The following is a 13,766-nucleotide window of genomic DNA, read 5'->3' on the forward strand; positions in this document are numbered from 1 at the left end:
AGCACAGGGAGGTCTACTTGCTATTCTGTAATAACCTCTGGGTTATATGGGGAAAGACTCTGAAAAAGAATAGATACTTATATCTGTGCATAACTGAATCACTGTGCTGTAAACCTGAAACTAACACAGTATTGTAAATCGACTCTACTTCGATATAGAATAAAAATTAAATTTAAAAAGCAGAGTTCCTTTCAGGGTTCTGCACATATGTTAACTTTGCTAAGCCAAGAAACATCCCCACCCTACAAAATCATACAAATCTATAAACATTTTTTTGGCAGTAATATTGGTGACAAGTAGACATGCATCCTGGAAGAACATGGTAGAGTGTGGGTATGTATTGATTTGGCATTCAAAATAGATCCTTTGTTGATAAAATCGACTGGATATTTCATTACCTATTACTTCCCTTTGGGAAGCAGACAAAACAGAAGTGGCAGTCTCCAAAGCTGAGTCTTGAACATTGGGATACATGTGTCATTTTGAATTATGGTTTTCTCAGAGTATATATATACTCAGGGGTGGGATTGCTCGGTCATAGGCAACTCTATTTTTATTTTTTTAAGGAACCTTTCTATACTTTCTCCAGTAGCTGTATCAATTCATATTCCTGCCAACAGTAAAAGATGGTTCCATTTTCTCCACACCCTTTCCAGCATTTATTGTTTGTAGATCTTTTTGATGATGGCCATTCTGACCTGTGTGAGGTGATACCTCATTGTAGTTTTGATTTGCATTTCTCTAATAGTGATGTTGAGTTCATTGCAGCAATATTTACAATAACCAGGACATGGAAACAGCATAAATGTCCAATAACAGATGAATGGATAAAGAAGATATGGTACATATATACCATGGAGTATTACTCAGCCATAAAAAGGAACAAAATTAGGTCATTTGTAGAGATGTGGATGGACTTAGAGTCTGTCATAAAGAGTGAAGTATGCCAGACAGAGAAAAACAAATATCATATAGTAGCATTTATAAATATATGTGGAATCTAGAAAAAGGTATAGATGAACCTACTTCCAAGGCAGGAATAGAGATGCAGATGTATAGAATGGACATATGGACATAGTGGGGAAGGGGAAGGTGGGACAAATTTGGTGATTGGGATTGACATGTGGGGTTTACTACCATGATTAGGATTTACTACCATGTGCAAAATAAGTAGGTAGTGGGAAGCTGCTGTATAGCACAGGGAGCTCAGCTCCGTGCTCTGTGATGACCTTGACAGGTGGGATGGGTGAAGGGGTGTGGCCCCAAGAGGGAGTGGAAATATGCATATGTACAGCTGAGTCATTTTATGTATAGCAGAAACTAACATGACACTGTAAAGCAATTATACTCCAATTTAAAACAAAAAGCCTAAAAAATTTAAATGGATAACCAAAAACAAAACAACAACAACAAAAAACCAAAGTTGAGTCTTGCTTGGGGGACTGTACCAAGATCATCCATCAACGCAGGAAGATGCAGAATCTCCCACATCTGAAGGTGGTCTGGAGGTTTTTGGTGTCTACTCTTGCTCTTCTCTGTGGCGTCGTGGGCCGGGGGTAAGGGAACCTACCCAATCCTTGTGTCCCAACATACTTGGCTCACTAAGTCTGTGTTGAGCTTTCCATGGGAATTAGACTGTTGAATCCCCAAAAGGAGAATCCTAAATGTGAATTATTCTTCTAGGAGGGGCAGTATGTTTGACTGGATCATATTAGGGACTGGGCATTCCTCAAACATGGTTGGTCATGGTGGTATATATTGGTGCAGCTACATGACGAATCGTATTATTTATTTACAAAATCCACTTTGTGTAATATGCCTCAGAAACACTTACATTTGTATAGAAGATGATTCATTGCTGTGCTAGAAACAGACAAATGCAGCCAACGCGACCACCTTTTCATTCTGGAGCTCTGGGCCCTGTTGCAAAATTCAGTTCCTTGAGGTTTTAGGCCTGAGGCCCCCGTTTTTGCTGACTGTCATTGGGGGCTGCTGTCCATCTTGAAGCTGCCCACAGTCTCTGGCCATGTGGCTGCCTCTCAACAAGGCACCTCATTTCTTCAAGGCCGCAGGAGACTCTCTCAGGAGCCTTGCAAAGACGGTGAGCCAAATTACGTGGTATTCAAGGTGACCATCCCACCAGGCAAAAGTGGACACTCTCAAGGAAATTATTACTGCAAATCATGAACTTATTCTGGTCTGTTGTGAAGATGATTTTTGGTTTGCAGATTTTTATTTAATAAGAGACCAGAAGATACTCAGTTGTGCAATATCACTACATCGTGTCTTTTATCCTCAACTTCTAAAGGCGACATTAACTTGTTAGACCCCAATGCTTTTACCTTTGATCAGATCAAGGTGAATCAAAGTGAACTATACTAAGCTACGAAAAACACAATCCCTGAACGCTAAGCTTCCTAAGGCTTGCTCGCTGCACCCTGCGGTCACAGAAATAAACATTCTAAGCTTCCTATCTCCGGATAGTCCTGGGAATTACGCCGCGCCGGGTTGTACTGCCTTTGCAACTTGGGTTTGTTTTCTTCTTTTCCAATGTGGATAAGCTCATGGATGATGTAGGCCTTGATTAAGACTGAATAGGCCCAGCAGTAGAAATGTATGTATGTATAGGCCGGGATTTCCTGCAGAGTTTGTCATCTTTGGAACATTCACAGTGGAAAATAAAGGTATCCTCTTCCTGTGGCTAAGATAATACAAAAGCTGTGTTCTTTGGACACTTTTGCTGCCCCAGCAGTCCATAAGAGATTTCATGGTCATTAAGCCACCATCATGAGCAAATTGTTTTGTTAGTTGGCCAGAACTCTATATACCCAGCATCACGTTAGCAGGAAACTCCAGCTGCATGGGAGGTGGGGTGGCTCTACACTTCAAGAAAGCCCCATTTTTGTTTCAAGTTGTCATCATCTTTATTGGGTTCACAACATCAGATGAAAACATATGCAGGGGTGTTTCTACATCTGGAACTTAGACCCTCCCGCTGAGGATGGTCAGGGTGACCTGGGAATAACCTGGTGTTAGCCAGAGAACGTGACTCTCATTGCACCAAGATGCTCAAAGGATCCTGTGTCAACCCCACCTGTGCCCTCTGGGAATAATCAGACTCCATCGCAGGCCCAGCACTCTTCACCTTTTCCAGCTGTTTTTCATCTCCTGTTCATTTCTGTAGACCTGGGCCCTGCCCAACATCTGCCCTGGCCGGAAGTGTACATGAAGTCTAACCAAGACCTGCTGATCTATTGTACTCAGATCACTGGTGCTGCCTGTGGCTTAATTTGTAACTCTCTGGACTCCTTGTGTTCCTGGCCAGTGCTATCTGCTCAGTCTGTGGTTTTGCTTCAACCACCTAAACTCTGGTTCAACTGTACTCAAGATCATCCATGCTCTGACACCTGGATCTCGATTCAATCACCTCTGCTCTAGCTTATTTTTTCATCTGTAGTTGTCATGTTCTTCCTAACCCTAAACTTTCCATTTAGGAGCCAGATTATGGTCCTCTCCCAGTCCCAGTGCCCACTGACACACAAAGCCCACCTGCTCACTCAATTCAGCTTTTCAAATCAAGGCAGTCTTAACTCACCTTGACCGTCCTCACCACGCCCTCAGGGTGAAAGTCAAGCTCAGAGAAGGAGGAAGGTAAGGGATACAGTTAGACTTCAGGACAGGATGAGCAAAAGGATGGAGATGCGGGAAGGTGAGGTCCACTGGCTACATTTCCTGCAACGCATAAAACTGACATGTAATGATGTGATGAGAGCTGTGAGTCGTATGGATGTCAAACTCTCAAAAAACAAGAGTCGAAACAAGTTTATGGTTACCAAAGGGGAAAGGTGTGGGGAGAAATAGATTAGGAAATTGGAATTAAAATATACACAGTACTAATAGATAACCAACAAGGACCTACTGTATAACTCTGTAATAACCTATATGGGAAAGAACCTGAAAAAATAATAAGACACATATATATGTATAACTAAATCACTTTGCTGTATACTTGAAACTAACACAATATTGTACATCAACTATACTCTAATATAAAATTTAAATTAAATTAAAAGAAACAACAAGTCAAGATAGCACTATAAAAACATGTGTTCTGCCACTTTACATAACTTGAGTGGATCTGGGTGTATAACAGTCACACTTAAGGCACCCCAAGTTGGGTGTAACTTGCTGCTACAAGGCAACAATAATAACTCATTTTGTAGCATTTCTGAATTTAAAGAGCACCTTTTAAAAAGCCTTTAAAACAATAATACTAATCAGAATTTATTTATTTATATTTTTATTTCAGCCAGGTTGTATACCCTGTGAGATCTTATTAAAGTTCCTAAACTAGGATCAAACCCAGTCCTGCAGAAACGCAGGAGCCCAACTACTGACTACCTAGGAAGTCCCCCTAAAGAGCGCCTGTATCTCATGTTTAATCAATTCCAAAATAGGTACATTTTTATTGTATATTTTAAACTTCTAAAATCCTATATCTTGCAATCAGTGTTTTGTGATCACTATGAGCCAGGTGTTACCTGTTATCACTGTTTCGCTTAAAGATCGGCATCAAAATCAATAGCATAGTGGTGGCAACAGAGCTCTGGGACAGTCCCAGGGACAGTGACCCCTAGTCCTTGGGGCCAGATTCTTTGGTGGGAGTGAAGAAGAGGGAAAGATGGTGCGTTAGATGGATTTGGCACCCTGAAGGACAATTCAAAAGAAAGCAAGCTCTAAATAATTGTGGCGTCAGCTTAGGAGATCAGTACTGTTGGCTTGCAGCTCTTGATGGATTCTTTGAAGATGCATTGTAGCAGTAAACTCTTCATGGCACAGAGGAGAGTTTATGCGTAAAATAGCTTAAAGCACTCTGAGTTAAAAAGCCATTTGGAAGAGTATGTATGTGAAGATGTTTCTAATTTATTTCAGGCTTCCTTTTATAGACGCATGTATGTTATACAAGCAATGTCTAAGTAAGACTAAAACAACTCTTATAAGACAAGTAAGATAAAAATTTTCATGACAAGAAAGCATTGTCTCATTGTTTGGCAGTATGTTTTCTTTCTTTCTCAGTGGCTTTCAGAGCATAAAATATGTCTTCATCTGGTCTCTGAGAAGTGGAAGACACTGTCCTCAAGTGTGGCCCACTGGTCCTCCTTTTTAGTGCTGAGGATTCTTTGGTGCTAAGACTTCATGGTGATGTGTCAGTTCCCTACTCACTAGTGGTTTGATTCAGTTTTGGCCACAGAACATTCCTTATTTTTCTGTTTCAAGGCACTTATAGATCTAGGGGTTGATAAATGCTTTTGAAATCAATGCACCTTGTAAAAGCCAGTCTAGGAAATGGAATAGTGAAAATATGTCCAAGTACCCAACATTGGCCAGTGTGGCAAGGCAGCTTGGGTGATGCAGTGGAGGATCACCACCTGAACGTACCACCCTTGGCCAGAAGTCTTGAGAAATGTAGGGAAAGTGTGCAGGAGGAAATGCTGCAACCAGAGCTCATAGAAATCAAACTTGGTACAAGACCACGAATATCTTCAATGAGTTCACAGTGCTCAAGCCAAGATTCATTGAAACCACAACCACAACTTTCAATACCTACATCCTTCTAGGGAAGGACTGTATCTTGCTATTATCAGCTATAATGTATTCATTTTCCTTCCCAAGACACTCAGTATTCTTATTGGGAATTACATCCTCCTGTTCAGCTTTTTTTTTTTGGCCCCTGGCCTGTAGTGCCTTTCTTGCCTCTCCTACCAAGGCTGGCAGAGGCCAAGGGGAGCCCAATACTCCCTCCTGCCTCTTACTATAGTCAGATTGGGCCAGTGATCTCAGCTTGAATGATCAGATGCTTGTTCTTAGAGACTTTAAATCTGTTCAGGTGACAGGGAAGAGAGGGTTTCAGAGGTTAGATTCATCCCATTGGTTTCTGTGACTGTCACAGTGATGTCTTGATCACATTACCCTGCCAATAAGACTGTTGCCTTGTTCTATGAATTATGACCCTCTTTTCCAGGTTGTTCAGGGTTCTTTCCATCCCAGACCTATTATTCCAGTTTCCTACCAATTCTAAGAGTCTCACATAATTTCCTCTTAATACCTTAGTGCTTCCAAGAGCCAGTTTCTCTTACTTGCCACCAGGAACCCTGATTGATTCAATAGCATCTTGTATAGAATAAGTAGTACCATAACGGAGAGGGAGGGAAACCAGCAGACTATATCCCAGAACCTCCTCTTTGTTTCATTAGAGGGAGGAGACAGCTACATGGATTCTTTCTCTGGAGATCTTAAAGAACATGATGATGGCGATCTGGATAGGTGGTCCTGCCAAAGGGATAATACATGTGACCTTTTAGGCTCCCCTGCCCAAGATTAGATACCTGGTGAAAAGAAAGTCACTCAGTCGTGTCTGACTCTTTGCAGCCCATGGACTGCAGCCCAGTAGGCTCCTCTGTCCATGGGATTTTCCAGGCAAGAATACTGGAGTGGGTTGCCATTTCCTTCTCCAGGGGAACTTCCCAACCCAGGGATTGAACCTGTTTCTTGTGTCTCCTGCATTGGCAGGCAGATTCCTTACCACTGTGCCACCTGGGAAACTCCAGACCTTCCAGGAGGCTCCAGTTCTGTGTCATTTACTGGAAATGGGGGAAGCCTGGGATAGTTTTCTCCTTAAGATTTTCTGATTCCCTGGGAGGTGATTGGCAGTCTTTCTGGGATCCCTGTGTTTACCAAGATAAATTAATCCTTGTGTGATCTGCTTAAGAAGCAGATACAGAAGCGTGCATCTGTCCAGATCCCAAAGCCTCAGAGAAGAAAAGCTGGACCCTCTCAAAGCAGCCGCAGGCGAAGTGTAAATGTGGCTGGCCATTCGCCTGCTGGAAGGTTAAGTCCTGTAGTGTTTTATAGGCAGAGTTATAATCCCTCTCCTGGGAAATTTAAAGCAAGACTGACACAACTCAGAATGAAACACAGCACTGGAGGTTCCAATATGTCTAGAGCAATCGTCATAAATGCGAGACAACGCCCATGGATCACCCTTCCTCTGAGATCTCAAATTCTCCTTTTGTATAAATGTAAATACAACAAATCCACAGACATTGCATTTCAGATATCTTCATAGCCAGATCCACAGTCATGAGTCTTTTTGATATGGGTATAGTCTAGCTGCTTCATTGAATGGCTCTAGATGACAAATATTTTCTCCGGTCTTTGTCCTTGTAAAGTAATTTGTTGTTACAAAAAGTATCTTATTGTAGATATTTAGTTTTGAGGGCAGGAACTAGGAATTTTTTCTTGAAGCTGTGGGGCCTTTCTAACTCCAATTTCTCAACTGTAAGATACTTGATTTAGGATTTCTGGTCCCCAGAACTGTGAGCAAATCAATTTCTTTTGTTTTTAAACCACCAAGCTGGGGGCATTTATCCCAGCAACACAGAAATCCCTAGAGACCTTGCCCAAAGCAGTATCAGGTGAGTGGTGAGAGTGGACACCAAATTGAGGAGGTATTGATACTGGAATGCATGACTCATAATAAATTCAGGAGAATAAAAAGAAAACACAATAACAAAACTTTGAAAATATTGTAAGCAAATATAAGAGAATTTCTTTTCATAATCTTGGAGTGGGAAGGCTTTGAAAGAAACACAAACTCAAACACATAAAATGAATAAATTTGACTATAGCATCAATAATTTAAAATTCTATATGAGAAAATATTTAATTCTATAAAGGACTTCCTGGTGGCTCAGATGGTAAGCGTCAGCCTACAATGAGGAGACCCAGGTTCAATCCTGGAGTCAGATATCTCTGGAGAAGGAAATGGCAACCCACTCCAGTATTCTTGCCTGGAAAATCCATGGATGGAGGAGCCTGGTAGGCTGCAGTCCTTGGGTCCCAAAGTCGGACATGACTGAGCGACTTCACTTTCACTTTCATATGATAAAAAGACCATACACAAATTTTAGAGGAAAATGAGCTATGGATTTTGATAAGCAAATATTGTATATTTGCTATATATATATATATGATATTAATGTTCAGAATTAATAAGGCATTTCTATGAATCAATGAAAAGGATAAATAGTCCAATAGGAAAATGGGCAAAAAGAAACAAAAAGCATTTCCCTGAAGAGGAAAACCAGTGGGCAATAAAACATGAAAAGATGTTCTACTTTATTAATGATCAGAGATACATTCATATCATATTAGGGACTGGGCATTCCTCAAACATGGTTGGTCATGGTGGTATATATTGGTGCAGCTACATGACGAATCGTATTATTTATTTACAAAATCCACTTTGTGTAATATGCCCTCAGAAACACTTACATTTGTATAGAAGATGATTCATTGCTGTGCTAGAAACAGACAAATGCAGCCAACGTGACCACCTTTTCATTCTGGAGCTCTGGGCCCTGTTGCAAAATTCAGTTCCTTGAGGTTTTAGGCCTGAGGCCCCCGTTTTTGCTGACTGTCATTGGGGGTTAAGGTCCATCTTGAAGCTGCCCACAGTCTCTGGCCATGTGGCTGCCTCTCAACAAGGCACCTCATTTCTTCAAGGCCGGCAGAGACTCTCTCTTCAGGAGCCCTTGCAAGACGGAGCCAAATTACTGTGGTGTATTCAAGGGTGACCATCCACCAGGCAAAAGTGGACACTCTCAAGGAAATTATTAATAAAATCATGAACTTATTCTGGTCTGTTGTGAAGATGATTTTTGGTTTGCAGATTTTTATTTAATAAGAGACCAGAAGATACTCAGTTGTGCAATATCACTACATCGTGTCTTTTATCCTCAACTTCTAAAGCGATTAACTTACAGACCCCAATGCTTTTACCTTTGATCAGATCAAGGGTGAATCAAAGTGAACTATACTAAGCTACGAAAAACACAATCCCTGAAGCGCTAAGCTTCCTGCTTGCTGCGCTGCCCTGCGGTCGCTTGTACAAAACATTTCTAAGCTTCCTATCTCCCGGACAGTCCTGAATTGCCAAAGGGTTGTACCGCCTTGCAACTTGGGTTTGTTTTCTTCTTTTCCAATGTGGATAAGCTCATGGATGATGTAGGCCTTGATTAAGACTGAATAGGCCCAGCAGTAGAAATGTATGTATGTATAGGCCGGGATTTCCTGCAGAGTTTGTCATCTTTGGAACATTCACAGTGGAAAATAAAGGTATCCTCTTCCTGTGGCTAAGATAATACAAAAGCTGTGTTCTTTGGACACTTTTGCTGCCCCAGCAGTCCATAAGAGATTTCCATGGTCATTAAGCCACCATCATGAGCAAATTGTTTTGTTAGTTGGCCAGAACCTCTATATCACGCCAGCATCACGTTAGCAGGAAACTCCAGCTGCATGTGGAGGTAGAATTGTGTACCTTCAAGAAAGTTTCATTTTTGTTTCAAGTTGTCATCATCTTTTATTAGGTTCAATAACATCAGATGAAAACATATGCAGGGGTGTTTCTACATCTGGAACTTAGACCCTCCCGCTGAGGATGGTCAGGGTGACTACAGAGGAATAACCTCAGAAAACAGCCAGAGAACAACGAGACTCTTCATTGCACCAAGATGCTCAAAGGATCCTGTGTCAACCCCACCCGCAAGTTCTGGGAATAATCAGACTCCATCGCAGGCCCAGCACTCTTCACCTTTTCCAGCTGTTTTTCATCTCCTGTTCATTTCTGTAGACCTGGGGTCTCTGATCCTGGTGACTCACAGAGTTGTCCTCACCAAAGTCACCAGCCTCAGGATGAGGGTGGAGGAGATGGAGCCACTACATGCCAGGGGCGAACTGAAGCATGTCACACAGGTGTGTCCTGTGGGCTTCAGGCTCATGGGGCAACCACAGTAACAGCAAGGAGAATCCATTTAGGGCAAAATATTTTCATGGGCAGCTTTCTGATACCCCAGGGTTTGAGTTTTTTAAGAGTTAAAAACCTTTCTGTTGGTCTTCCAACAAAAGGATATTTTTTTAGGCACACACCCTCCCCTGAGGCAGCCCTGAGGGCCTCAGGGTAAATTCAGCTCCATACTTAGGTTTTTACCTCTAGATACAAAGGCAGTTGTTGCTGTAACTCTGAGAAACTAGGCGGTTGTGCCTGGCATTTGAAAAAAAAAACAAACAACTTTTTGTTTTGCAACTCCAGGTACAATAACCTATTTAAAAATTTTGTATCAGATTGAATCAGAAACAAATTTTACCCACATGCATCCTCTCCATCTCACCCCCTCCACCCCACTGGTCCGTTCTGTCAGCGATCTTTCTCTCAAGGACAATTAAATCTCCCAACACCACCGCAGTGTGGTTCAGGGGTGGAGAACCTGGGCTCTGGAGTCAGCAGACCTGTTTAAGCCCTGCTTTCGCTGCATGTGCCCTCCTTGCTCCGTCTGCAAAGTGACAATGGCAGAACCCCCTCACCACGGGGTCAGAGGCAAGCTCTGCAAACAATAAAACAAGTTTTGAAACCGAACATTCTCTGTGTGTCCTCCGTCTTTCAAGGTCCTTCCACTTTACAGCGTTCTGTTCCCTCATCAGCCCAGGTGATGGAACACGTGTTCCAGGGGCCTGGTCACTACCCGCCGTCCCCACCCCGGCCCCCTGTCCCTTTCGTGCTGTGACCCCTGCCTCCGGCTGCTGGAGGCTGGCTGCTCAGAGCCTGTCTGGGGCTGACAGGAGCCAGGCCCGGGGGACTTCCCGGGAAATTCACCCCCTCCGAGGGCTCCATGTGGCTGCTTCCAGGGGTTTGCCTGCTCTGGAGGCATTTCACCCCCAGAGCACCTGTTTCTCCAAAGTAGGCCTTGGCCTGCACGTATGTGTGTGTGTGTGTGTGTCTGTATGGTGTGTCTATTGTTTGTGTGTCTGTGGTGTGTGTAGTTATCTATGCATGGTGTGTATAGTATAGTGCATGTTTGTGTCTATAGTGTGTGTAGTATATGTGTGTGTCTATGTGTGGGGTGTGTGGTGAGTGTGATATGTGTAATGTGTGTGTAGTGTGTGTGGGGTGTGTGTGGTGTGTGTATGGTATGAGTAATGTGTCTGTGTGGTATGGATAGTGTGTGCATGTGTGTGTGTGTGCAATGTCCTTGCCTTGGTCAACAAGGACACTTTCTGAGTTCCTTAGCTCCCACCCGTCTATACAATTGTCCCCCTCTTCGTCTACACAGCCACCCACATCTACACAGCCTGCCTTCCTGGAGGGCTTCATTGCCAGCCCTTGTGGCCTGCGGGTCTCAGACTCGCATCTTGGACAGAAGTCAGCCTCTGCCCCGAGAAGGGAGGACGCAGGCTGCTTCCCTCGCTTCAAAGCCCAGCAGCCTTTCCTGAGCTCACAATGAGGGCCCCACCTTTTTCCTGGCCAAGTGTTTACTCCTTCTGCTCCAGCGTCCGGGGGCCTCAGCACAGCCTCTTTCCAGCCTCCTGGTGCAAAGCGGCTCCCAGGTCTGTGGCCTCGACTGCCGCCCCTGCCCCCAGCGACTAGTGGCGGGGGAGGGCCCACCATCAGACTGCAGGGTGTCTCAGGATGAACTTGGCCCTATTTCTGTTGTCCCCAGGTCCACAAGGATCAGCTGAGCCTCCTGTAAATGGTGCATCCACACAGTGTCATCTGCAGACCAACAGCTGGAATGTTCAGCCACCTTTCCTCTACCTGGGGACCGAGTGTGACAGTCCTGCCGAGTGACCATCAGCCTGGGAACAGGGGTCTTCTGTTAGGCTCAGGCAGTGCTGAGCAGCCTTTGTTCTCCCTCCCTGGCTGATTTTGTCCCATGGTTATTTTCAAAGCAGGACAATAGATTGCACGGTGCAGGCTCCAGGAAAAAAAAAAAAAGCATGTTTTTGATGAATGATTGCCCCGCTGCTCCATGAAGTTCAAGCCACCTGCCACCTGCCTCTCCCCCCTGAGGGAGCTGTGTGTGCCATCAGCAGGAGGCACTTTCCGCAGCCCAGACATTGGCACAGCCGGGACTCGGCCTCATCCCAGGGTCCTGCTGACAGCCAGGATGAATGATTTTGCTCCCAAGAAGGCAGATGAGTTTGGTCTGGCCTGGAACTGTCTTACAGGGATGGATGGTTCAAGGCTGTCACAGCCAAGTGTGCATCTAGAAAACCAGAGGTACAAAATCGTAACTAGCCCAGAATTTAGGAAGTGAACATTCTGTACACAAAGTCCCAGGTGGGAAGGATGCTCTGTCTTCTTTGCTTCTCCAAAGCCACATTGATCCCTCCACCCCTGCCTCCCACCTCTCTCCTCTGTCTCCCTCCACCATCACCTCCCTGAACACCCTGACATGTGACTGACAAACAAAGAGATGATGGGAGACACGTGAATGGCTGTGATGGGTGCTGTCAAGGAAATGCTTTTAAATAGAATACAGTGGGCTGTGCCTAAAGAAAAACCCTTTGTGGTTAATCTGGGATCTCCCGGGTGCCTGAGGTTTCGTGATGGTCCCTCTGGCCCCACAGCAGTGCAGTGTCGGACATGAGATGCAGCCACTGAGATGCAGGGAAGAATCTCATTCCAAAACACCTCTCCTTCTCATCTCCTCTCCTGGAAAACTGCACAGTGGAGCTGCAGTAAGTTTCTCAGGTATTTTTACCGTGTTGGTGTATATTATTGGTCAGACAGCTGCTCCGTGTTGCTTATATAACATTTTCACTTATATAAAATTGCACCAGGATTTGAGGTTTCCTTACATGCCCCATCTCAGGTTCACCCTCTCTGCCGCCTCACAGAACAGTCCTGGGGGCCTGGGATGGGTGGACACCTGCCCCCAGAGTCAGTCCCATGGCTCCTGTCACCTCTGGGGGCTGCCACTGACAGTCCCTTCTTCCCAAGCCCTGACCCTGTGTAGATGGTATGACTTTTGACAGAAGCTGCTCCTGGCTAATATATTCTGAGCACTTAGTGTGCTAAGAACTGTGCCAAGCAGTGCGTGTGTGTGTACACTTTCTTATTTACTCTTCAGATGATCCCATACGGAAGACACTGCTGTTATCCCCATTTTTCACATGAGAGAACCCAGATTCACAGAGGTTAAGTCTCTTGGATAAAGTCACACAGTTAATTAACTGTGAATTGGAACCCCAGGTAGGTCTGTTCACCAGAACCAGAGTATTCTATTCCCCCCAGGACTGCAAGCCTTAAAAGCAAGCATCTAAGGAAAGAGGGTAGCTGACTGGGCAGCCCCAACCCTCTGCCTGTCTTCATGGGGATGGTGTGCCTGGCCATATTGTGGGGGCAGGGATTTGTCATGGAGTTTTTGTCCAAGTCCAAAGCTGGTCCTCAGGACATCCACGAAAACCCCTTGAAACTGTGTGCGAGATATTGTGGATATGTGTGGTATGGTCTTTTTTTTTAAGAAGGGCTGTATAATTTCATTGATTCTCAAAACATTGGTGCCCCCCAAAAGTTAAGAATGCTGTGACAGAGGGTCACATCAATTGACCACATCACCTGCTCCTCTTCTCAGCTTTCCCAACCCCATTTCTGCTGTCCACCCCATTTTGTTCAGTTATTAGGAGCTGAACCCAAGGCTTATGTGATGATGGCATGAGGTGAAAGACAGTGAACCCCAGCCCTCACCATCCCCTCGGACCTGCCTGGCTGCCCTCTTCCTCTGATGTGTGGCCTGAAGTCACTGAACTCTGGACCATCTCTGAATAGGGAGCTGGGGAGGCATGTGGCTGGCCCACTCTGAGGTGATTTACACTAGGGTGTGAGGGACTGGTTTTACTGGTATGAAGGGTAGGTGGGCCCATGTGCC

This window comes from Bos mutus, chromosome 13 (assembly GCF_027580195.1).
Source record: "Bos mutus isolate GX-2022 chromosome 13, NWIPB_WYAK_1.1, whole genome shotgun sequence".
Classification (NCBI taxonomy): Eukaryota; Metazoa; Chordata; class Mammalia; order Artiodactyla; family Bovidae; genus Bos; species Bos mutus.